The sequence below is a fragment of the Oncorhynchus nerka genome, unplaced genomic scaffold (assembly GCF_034236695.1).
Source record: "Oncorhynchus nerka isolate Pitt River unplaced genomic scaffold, Oner_Uvic_2.0 unplaced_scaffold_2825, whole genome shotgun sequence".
NCBI lineage: Eukaryota > Metazoa > Chordata > Actinopteri > Salmoniformes > Salmonidae > Oncorhynchus > Oncorhynchus nerka.
The window spans coordinates 20,084-31,502 of record NW_027038474.1 but is presented as its reverse complement, the minus strand read 5'-3'; the positions used below and the strand labels follow the sequence as shown (position 1 = coordinate 31,502).

General features: G+C 45.9%; 1 pseudogene; it reads right to left on the bottom strand.

The window, feature by feature from the left end:
* Positions 1-2,529: 2,529 nt before the first annotated feature.
* LOC115122105 (protocadherin-20-like) lies at positions 2,530-5,767 on the bottom strand (annotated as a pseudogene).
* Between the last annotated feature and the right edge of the window lie 5,652 nt (positions 5,768-11,419).

The window sequence follows — 11,419 nt, the reverse complement described above, 5'->3', positions numbered from 1 at the left end:
CTCACCTGTCTGTCCATATGTACCTTTCAACCCCTCACTCCGCACCCCCACCTCCTCTGTCCTCCCTTGACCCAGCGTCTCCCCCACTAATACCTCTTCCACCGTCACCCTCCCTCCCCCCGCCACCTTCCACCTGCCCCCCTTCCTTCCCCTTCCCCCTCCTCCTTACCCTCCCTCCCTACATGCCCCTCGGCCTCCTGCCCCTCCGCTAAGCAGCTCCTTGGAGGAACTTTCATCACCTCCCCTCGAGGAACATTTAATCCCTTTAGTGTGTCTAAATACCTGAGAGCAGCCATCAGCCAGAGTAGGAAACCGGAGAATGCTCCAATCACCTTAACCTGGGTCAGTACCTCAGCTTAGACCAGACCTGGGTTCAAATAGTATTCAAAATCATTCCAAATCTTTGAGCGTTTGCTTGAGGCTCCCTGGATTGCCAGATGGACGGGGTCTGCATATTTCAGTGGCTATTCTATTGGTTCTATTGCGGGGCAGGCAAGCTCAATCAAGCATAGATAAAATATTTGAATGATTTCAAATACTGTTTGAACCCAGGTCTGTATGAAGCAGATCTCAGTCTTCAGGACTAGAGCTGCTCTGTGTTTCTCACCTCACTGTCATCATTTAGGGACTAGAGCTGCTCTGTGTTTCTCACCTCACTGTCATCATTAAGGGACTAGAGCTACTCTGTGTTTCTCACCTCACTGTCATCATTAAGGGACTAGAGCTACTCTGTGTTTCTCACCTCACTGTCATCATTAAGGGACTAGAGCTACTCTGTGTTTCTCACCTCACTGTCATCATTAAGGGGACTAGTCATCATTAAGGGACTAGAGCTGCTCTGTGTTTCTCACCTCACTGTCATCATTAAGGGACTAGACTGTCATCATTAAGGGACTAGAGCTACTCTGTGTTTCTCACCTCACTGTCATCATTAAGGGACTAGATCTACTCTGTGTTTCTCTCCTCATTGTCATCATTAAGGGACTAGAGCTACTCTGTGTTTCTCTCCTCACTGTCATCATTAAGGGACTAGAGCTACTCTGTGTTTCTCCCCCCACTGTCATCATTAAGGGACTAGAGCTGCTCTGTGTTTCTCTCCTCACTGTCATCATTAAGGGACTAGAGCTGCTCTGTGTTTCTCACCTCACTGTCATCATTAAGGGACTAGAGCTACTCTGTGTTTTTCACCTCACTGTCATCATTAAGGGACTAGAGCTACTCTGTGTTTCTCTCCTCACTGTCATCATTAAGGGACTAGTGTACCATAGCTTGATACCCCACACAGACAGTTCATGGTTTTATAGCTACTTTAGGTTTACATTGAGTGACTATTCAGTTCAGCTACTGTCTACTTAGGGACAAAAGTCATTTTCATGTTTTGTTTTTGTTGTTTTATCTCTTACAGAAATAACCTGCTGGTACAAACACAAACATAAATGGAGGTTTTAGTTTTCTATTTTGACATGCAACTGTCTCCCAGCTTTGAAAATACTGGATCGAAGTACAGTATGTTGGGTCTTGTTAGGCATTTTGCGTTCGGCTGACACTGGCTCACAGTATGAAGATCTGACCAGAGATTAGGGTGGCAGGGTAGCCTAGTGGTTAGAGTGTAGAGGTGGCAGGGTGGCCTAGTGGTTAGAGTGTAGAGGTGGCAGGGTAGCCTAGTGGTTAGAGTGTAGAGGTGGCAGGGTAGCCTAGTGGTTAGAGTGTAGAGGTGGCAGGGTGGCCTAGTGGTTAGAGTGTAGAGGTGGCAGGGTAGCCTAGTGGTTAGAGTGTAGAGGTGGCAGGGTGTCCTAGTGGTTAGAGTGTAGAGGTGGCAGGGTAGCCTAGTGGTTAGAGTGTAGAGGTGGCAGGGTGGCCTAGTGGTTAGAGTGTAGAGGCGGAAGGGTAGCCTAGTGGTTAGAGTGTAGAGGTGGCAGGGTGGTCTAGTGGTTAGAGTGTAGAGGTGGCAGGGTAGCCTAGTGGTTAGAGTGTAGAGGCGGAAGGGTAGCCTAGTGGTTAGAGTGTTGGACTAGTAACCGAAAGGTTGCAAGTTCAAGTCCCAGAGCTGACAAGGTACAAATCTGTCGTTCTGCCCCTGAACAGGCCCACTCATTGAAAATAAGAATTTGTTCTTAACCTACTTGCCTAGTTAAATTTAGGCTAAAAATTATGGAAAGTGAACATAAAGATCTTGTGATTAAAACCACTTTGTTTTCTTCTCTTCACTCTTTTGTACAAGACGAGTTTTGAATTTGTATCCCTTATTCAACATTGATGTCTGACTCAGTTCACACAAGTTAATAATTACCTTGAATGTCTCTGATTTCATTCTCACTTACATTTTGATGAGATAAAGGCTGTCACAAATGGTACCATATTCCCTATATAGTATACTACTTTTAACCAGAGCCCTACCAAAGTAGGCCACTATGTAGTGAATAGGGATTCGAGCCCTACTGATAAAATGTATGTTGGATTGTATCAGACATTTAACCAGAGTGTTTCAATTTAGAATATTGAAAGAGATAGAGACTCCTTTGTGTGAAACAGTGAAAATGTATTTAATTGTAGAATTGATTTCATACTTTTTACATGGTATACAAGAAACGTCAACTACATATAGTATAGAGTCCAGTCAGAACAAGCATCTCTCATTATAATGCTTCTCCTGAAGAATATCTCTCCTGAATGCGTAGAGGAATCTGATTCTCATTTACCCCCTCCTCTAGATCTCTTCCTCTGTTTCATGTATAAAACAACCGTCACCAGAAACAGACAGAGCGAAGCCACCATGATAACCAGGCCTACCAGCAGGATCAACCGGGCATGTCTGTCGCAGGCGGGCGTCTCAGAGGGCATCTGGGCCAATCTGTAGGGCAGGGATCTGGGTAGAGTTTCCAGGTGACATGGTTCCAAGGTGTCGTTGACCAGCAGATTGACCCAGACGGTGGTGTGGAGGGGCGATGGTTTCCCACCGTCACCACGATGAACAGATGGTGCATCCCCAGGTCCTTACCCATGAGCCTCTGGGCTACGGTCACATTACCGGACCGAGCGTCCAGCTGGAAGGGACTGCTGCTGCTGTCACCATGGTGATAGGATGATGGAGAGGTGCCCGGTGATTCCCGCGCTGCGATGGTGTATTTGATCTCCGAGTTTAACCCTGAGTCCTCGTCGATGGCGTAGATCTTGGTTACCATGGTGCCCGTGGTGGTCCCCGTGGAGATGGTGAGACACGACAGGTTGCTGCTGGGAAGGATGACCTGGGGCTGGTAGTCGTTGACATCCTCGATGAACATTGTTACCCTGGCGACGGAGGTCAGAGGTGACGGGCGTCCGTTGTCGGTGGCGAGCAGATCTAACTCGTAGCGGTCCTGTTTCTCGCGGTCGACATCGGCCATGCAGCGCAGCGTCCCCTGGGCGTTGTCTATGACGAAGGGGCTGACACTGCTGTTCACCACCCTCACCTCCACCTCCCCGTTAAGCCCTGTGTCCACATCCGACACCCCACCTTCCCCACCTGGGCCAGGGGAGGTATATTCTCAGGGAGGAAGAAGATGAAGTGAGGGGTGAGGAAGTCAGGAGCGTTATCATTCTGGTCCAGGACGGTGATTGTCACCATCACGGAAGACTCTAATGGAGGAGAGCCGTTATCTCTGGCTACAACTGTCAATCTGTGAACGACCTGTTGTTTCCTGTCCAGGAGTACAGAAACCGTCAGCTGACCTGTGTTTTGGTCGATTCTAAATATGGCCGCCGCCATGTGTGATAGTTGGCCCAGTTTGTAGGTGACCTGCCCGTTCAGACTGCTGTCTGCGTCCTGCGCGCAGACTCTCAGCAGAGACGCCCCAGGAGGGTTATTCTCCCCTATGTCTATCAGATAGTGACTCTGGAGAAACTGTGGAGCATTATCATTCACATCCACCACCCTCACCTGGATCTCTCTCCTGGGGAAGCCCTGGGCTGCAGGCTCCCCGACACCATCACGCATCACTACAGAAACATGATATTCACTATTCATCTCATTGTCTAAGGGCTTTGATGTTGACAGGAGATATTTGCCCTTCTGCCGGCTCAAAGAGAACGGCACCTCTCCTTCAATGGAAAGATACGATGAGCCTCTAACACTACTAGTATCCCCCGGTAGCTCTAGCAAAGCCAAGACAGTGGGGGGCTGGTTTTCCTGCAACACTATCGTCTGGTTTTGATGCTCTGCTATGAACCTGATCTTTATGCCATTTATGCCGTGTCTGCAGGGGGGCAGTGGGGGCCGCTGGCTAACACTATCAACACCACCTCCTCTCCCCTGTCACTAACACTGTCACTGTGGCGGTCTCTGAGCTCTCCTCTCAGGCTGATCAGGCCAGTGTGACTGTCCAGACTGAAGAGTTCCCTGGCCCGTTCTGAGACCTTGGGGCTGAGGGAGTAGGTAATGGCAGCGTTGGGGCCCAGGTCTAGGTCTGTGGCTCTAACCATGATTACTGCTGTGTCTCTGGGTGATTCCGCTATAATAACCACCTTCTGGGTGCTGTCCAGACTGAAGAGTTCCCTGGCCCGTTCTGAGACCATGGGGCTGAGGGAGTAGGTAATGGCAGCGTTGGGGCCCAGGTCTAGGTCTGTGTCTCTGGGTGATTCCGCTATAATAACCACCTTCTGGGTGCTGTCCAGGTGCTGTCCAGGTGCTGTCCAGGTGCTGTCCAGGTGCTGTCCAGGCTAAACTCTGGGAAGTTATTGTTCACGTCAGTCACTTTTATGAATAACTTTGCTGTGACGCTTAGTGGGGTAGAACCACAGTCTGTGGCCACTAGAGTCATCTCATGAAGATCCTGCTTCTCGCGGTCTAGTCCTTGTCGCACAACCAAAAACAAAATTGCTGCTTCTTCTTCTACTGTCACACTGAAAAACCCACCGTCTCCCTCTAGGTGGTACTGCAGCTGTCCGTTACGTCCCATGTCACTGTCTTGGTCGTCCAATAAGAAACTGGTGGCGACAGCCGCATCCTCAGAGACACTCAGATGGATCTCAGTGTTGTCAAAGTGAAGAGCTGTCCTCTACGACCACCATGAACAGCTCTGCCTCAGGGCCCACGATGGCATCGTGTGGGACGATACACTCCCCAGCCTGAGGTTGGTCAGGACACAGGGCCTTTCGGTCCATCCTGCGATAGAGAGATCGTTTCTTTATCAGCAACAGCTATACATTACAAGCATACAGCAACAGTAAATATCAAAGTGCAACAATCCATCCAGTCATGTAAATAAATAGTCAAAAGGCCTGTAGGCCACCAGATCATCTAGAATAAGTTTCAATAAATAACCACCTGTGGTCGGCAGTGTAGACATCCTCTGTCCCCTGGTCCACACTGTGAGGTTGGAAAAACATTCATATGAGGAAATGATCCTCCTTGGAAGGCTATGAAGGAAACAGCTTTCTTCTGTGGTCTATTATTAACAGTGGCATTACTAGCTCAGTGGTTACTGTAAAAGAAGGGACTGTGTCGTGTCCTAAATGGCACCTTATTCCCTATTTAGTGCACTTCTTTTGATCAGCGCCAAATGGTAAAAAAGGTGCACTATTTAGGGAATAGGGTGGCATTGGGGACGCAGAGGGACTGTAATATAATCTGGGGCATCTCACCCTCTTTTTCCTTACTGTTCAAACCTACTGCAACATGACTAATGACAAAACATGCTTGTGGAATTATATTTTTTAAAAGCATTTAACAAAACATACACACACATCATTTATATGACAATTTACATATTTACATGATGATGTTCCATGTTAATAGTGAATAATAACTATCATCAAGCATTATTCTTAAAACATCCAATGATTTTTACAGTAATTTTTTTACAGTAATTAGCATAGACAATTACATAGATACAAGATATGACATGACAGATCAATTGCCCTATGGTTTATTAAGTGATAAAGTGACTGACTAATGGTTGACTGACCTGAAGGAGTCCCACCCAGGTTATAGTATCATCTGTCACATGGCCCGTAGCCTCCACACATGACACCTGTCCGGGTTACCTCTGCCTCCACCACTGCTAAGAGTAGGGAGGAAAACTGGGAGGTAGCTGTACCTGTAGCCTACCTGGGAACTGTTAACACCCTCTCCTTCTCACCTACCCCTCCCACCTGTCACTCTGCCAGACTAGTGTAGGGAGGAAGACTGGGGCTGGATCCCTGTAGCCTACCTGGGTACAGTTAACACCCTCTCCTTCTCTCCCACCTGTCACTCTGCCAGACTAGTGTAGGGAGGAAGACTGGGGCTGGATCCCTGTAGCCTACCTGGGAACTGTTAACACCCTCTCCTTCTCTCCCACCCTCCCACTCTGCCAGACTAGTGTAGGGAGGAAGACTGGGGCTGGATCCCTGTAGCCTACCTGGGAACTGTTAACACCCTCTCCTTCTCTCCCACCCTCCCACTCTGCCAGACTAGTGTAGGGAGGAAGACTGGGGCAGGATCCCTGTAGCCTACCTGGGAACTGTTAACACCCTCTCCTTCTCTCCCACCCTCCCACTCTGCCAGACTAGTGTAGGGAGGAAGACTGGGGCTGGATCCCTGTAGCCTACCTGGGAACTGTTAACACCCTCTCCTTCTCTCCCACCCTCCCACTCTGCCAGACTAGTGTAGGGAGGAAGACTGGGGCTGGATCCCTGTAGCCTACCTGGGAACTGTTAACACCCTCTCCTTCTCTCCCACCTGTCACTCTGCCAGACCTGGGAACTGTTAACACCTCTCCTTCCCCTCTCCCACCCTCCCACTCTGCCAGACTAGTGTAGGGAGGAAGACTGGGGCTGGATCCCTGTAGCCTACCTGGGAACAGTTAACACCCTCTCCTTCTCTCCCACCTGTCACTCTGCCAGACTAGTGTAGGAGGAAGACTGGGGCTGGATCCCAGCCTACCTGGGTACAGTTAACACCCTCTCCTTCTCTCCCACCCTCCCACTCTGCCAGACTAGTGTAGGGGAGGAAGACTGGGGCTGGATCCCTGTAGCCTACCTGGGAACTGTTAACACCCTCTCCTTCTCTCCCCCACCTCCCACTCTGCCAGACTAGTGTAGGGAGGAAGACTGGGGCAGGGAGCCTACCCTGTTAACACCCCTCTCCTTCTCTCCCACCCTCCCACTCTGCAGACTAGGGAGGAAGACCTGGGGCCTACCTGGGAACTGTTAACACCCTCTCCTTCTCTCCCACCCTCCACTCTGCCAGACTAGTGTAGGGAGGAAGATCCCTGTAGCCTACCTGGGAACTGTTAACACCCTCTCCTTCTCTCCCACCTGTCACTCTGCCAGACTAGTGTAGGGAGGAAGACTGGGGCAGGATCCCTGTAGCCTACCTGGGTACAGTTAACACCCTCCCCTTCTCTCCCACCCTCCCACTCTGCCAGACTAGTGTAGGGAGGAAGACTGGGGCTGGATCCCTGTAGCCTACCTGGGTACAGTTAACACCCTCTCCTTCTCTCCCACCTGTCACTCTGCCAGACTAGTGTAGGGAGGAAGACTGGGGCTGGATCCCTGTAGCCTACCTGGGTACAGTTAACACCCTCTCCTTCTCTCCCACCCTCCCACTCTGCCAGACTAGTGTAGGGAGGAAGACTGGGGCTGGATCCCTGTAGCCTACCTGGGAACTGCTGTGCCAACACTCACACACCTTGTGCCCCTCCCACTACAGGTAACCTAATAAGCTGATTGAACAGTGTGCAGCAGCCAATCAGAACAACTGGTTACTCAGTATTCTTTTCCTTCTTCCTGTAGCGTTTTTCTCTGGTTTAGTGGTTTGAGGAATTGACTAATTGAAAGTAAATGTAAAAGGATTATCTGAATGGTTCTGGTGAACGGAACAACAGAATATGAGATGTTAGATATGACATACAACAGGATTATCTGAATGGTTCTGGTGAACGGAACAACAGAATATGAGATGTTAGATATGACATACAACAGGATTATCTGAATGGTTCTGGTGAACGGAACAACAGAATATGAGATGTTAGATATGACATACAACAGGATTATCTGAATGGTTCTGGTGAATGGAACAACGGAACAACAGAATATGAGATGTTAGATATGACATACAACATAATTATCTGAATGGTTCTGGTGAATGGAACAACGGAACAACAGAATATGAGATGTTAGATATGACATACAACAGGATTATCTGAATGGTTCTGGTGAATGGAACAACGGAACAACAGAATATGAGATGTTAGATATGACATACAACAGGATTATCTGAATGGTTCTGGTGAATGGAACAACGGAACAACAGAATATGAGATGTTAGATATGACATACAACAGGATTATCTGAATGGTTCTGGTGAATGGAACAACGGAACAACAGAATATGAGATGTTAGATATGACATACAACAGGATTATCTGAATGGTTCTGGTGAATGGAACAACGGAACAACAGAATATGTTAGATATGACATACAACAGGATTATCTGAATGGTTCTGGTGAATGGAACAACGGAACAACAGAATATGAGATGTTAGATATGACATACAAAAGGTTCTTCTCTGTAACCGTGGCAACATACATACTGTTATACATGATGAGAAAGAAGTCTGTTTTAGGGAAAGTTATTCTACCACAAAGTTCCAATTCCACCTGTGTCAACTGTGGCCACAAATGGCAAGTGATCACTGTGGTCACAGAGTGCTTCCCCAATTCTAAAATTGGCCAACTAAAAATAGAAATATGACTGTAAAAGGGCTATAATCTTTCCTCCCCAGATGTGTAGTGTGTGTCTATGTTGTTCATACAACCAGTAAATCAGTCAGTAGGACAGAGGTCTGTGTTGGCAGTGACATGAATTGTAACGTTTCATTCTCACTTATTGAGTGACCCCTGTTGGTTGGTTAGCATAGTTTCAGGTGACTTTACAATAATGGGCCTTTACAGTGACAATACTTGGGGGTTAATTTACAAAAATCATGATAAGAAGTAACTTTATAATTAGGCATTTAAGGTGGGCTAATGTTAGTAAAGATGCTTTCCTGGGAAAACAGCAATATGATAGACAGATTGGCTGTTTATAATAGATAATAGGCAACAGTAGCCCTACAATTTATTACAAAAAGGTTGAAATCATAGATAAAATATTTTAGCAAAATCACATCATTCTGTTCTTTCATTTCCTTCCGAGATGATTTCTGTGACCCATTGAAAACCCCTCGGAAAAATATGGCCGTGAGTTGTACAGGGCCATCAACAGAGTGGAATAACTCTCATGGCTCAGTCCTGAAAATCAGGGGCTGAGGGGTTTGTGTTCTGAGAAAAAAAATAGCCTTTTCTAAAATCATTTCTGCAACTCTACGTCATTTTACATGACTGGGGACATTACAATAATATGTTTTTATAAGATGTCAAACTATTCTGACATTTACACACTGAGATCAATAAAACGAACGGTCAATGAAAAGAGTGGATACACTGATTTTATGCCTACAATATGAGGAGGAAATTATCCACCAATTTTCCAGTGGCACTCACCTATTCAAACATACTTTTCCCCGCAATTGTATTTTGAAATATTGCGAAATATCGTCCAGCTACTGCCTGCTGTTTCATTGACAGCCACAACTCAACAAACAACTGTTATATATTTACCACCGCCTATTTGCGGGATTCCAGACTGTAGACGAGGCCTGTGCGCTCATAATGTGACAAAACACAATCTAAAGCATTTCATTTACATTTTAAATACACTATTGATCCTCTGAGGCTAAATTATACTAGTGTAGTATTTGACATGATTTCATTTAGAGACAGGAGTAATTACTTCATTTGACAAACGTATTTAATTTTATCTATAGCACTTCCAGCACCCCTTCCTGCAGCGCTATGTTTTCTTCCATGTTCCAAGGCCAAATAAATGAATCAACACTTCTTCTTATTCATTCAATCGACTGTGATCAGTAACCCCATATGAGGTTATTGTGTAGGTAGGCCTACTGTTACTATAATACTTCAAATAATCTATCAGCAAGTAGCCTAGCCTACAATTACGAGAATAAATCCAGTAGGCTGTCAATGAAACCAGTAGTGGTTTCAGCTATATTGTTATTGAAACGTCGTATACCATGTAGCCTTGTTAAACAATAAAATCACATGTCAAATGACTTGAATAGCTAACGGGGAAAGTGTACAAAGGTGTATTCGCATCAGTAGGCTAAGTGACTGAAATGCATCAGAAAAGTATTGGAAGGTTCAGGAAAACATCAGGGAAACTCATAAAGTAGACTATAGTCGTGTGTAGAGAAGAGCTGCCTTGCTTTATATAGCGAGACTAATGATCATGAGCACTCACCTAAATTTAGCTAACATTTCCCAGTCTAATTGTAACCAAATATCCAAACGGACATTCAGTGAAAACTAAAATCGTAGTTTCCATGCTTGTCTCAAGGCAGTCCCAATCAAAACGGTGCTGGAATTACCAGTTGACCACACATGGCAACTGCTTTACAGTTCTTATAACCAGTGGTGTAGTGCTGTTTGTTTCAGGTAGTCTATTAAGCCATCATTTCTGAATGAAAGTTGGTACCGACATGACGCCTATTGTATAAAATCATTTTAGAATATACATACAATACAACATCCAAATTGCATGATTGTCTATGTCTGCACATACTGTAAGAGGCTAAAGGAACATTGTCTCCTTTTAAAAATCCTAAAACACCAAATGAGGCCTACCTTATTATAAATTAGGTCATTATCACTGTCAATCGTGAATGATAATTCTTCACGTTTTACATGTGAAACGTCCGTGCTGCATGCATGCCAACCATTTGATCCCAGTCAGTTTCATGGGAATAGGCATTTTGATCTTCTTGAATGATGTAAGGGTGACTAACAGGCCTAACGAATCAGATGTTTAGAGCAAAATATATATATATATTTCAGCACAATCATCCTAAATTGTTACAAGAAATGACATGGTGTTTTTGGTATAAGAGTAGCCTGACATTATCATGCTATTATATTCTGTTTGTTATGTAGAATACTAATGAATCATTAAGTGACCTTGCTAGACACAGCACCATTCTGAGAAGTGGTTATAATGGTTGGATGGCTTTGGAAGTTTCACAAAACCACAGTTCCATTACCTAAGTGGTGCATTCAGTTGACTACAATTTATTTTTACACCATTGCAGCATCAGCGCAAAAAAATATTTGTGGCGTAAGCCCCGAAAGCCAGGTCCTGGTGACGTTCAGGGGAGTTGCATAAGCATCTATCTTGGGGTTTCTGAGACTGTTCCGTTCATTAATTTTTCCTCTCCCTTTACTGTTACTTTCGAGACGCCCACTCACTACTGTAACCACAGAAGCCGCGCGCAGTGACCTGATTGGGTGCTGCAGAGAGCGTCTTTTCCGGTTGTGAGTAGAGTCTATGGAGGCTTTATAAACA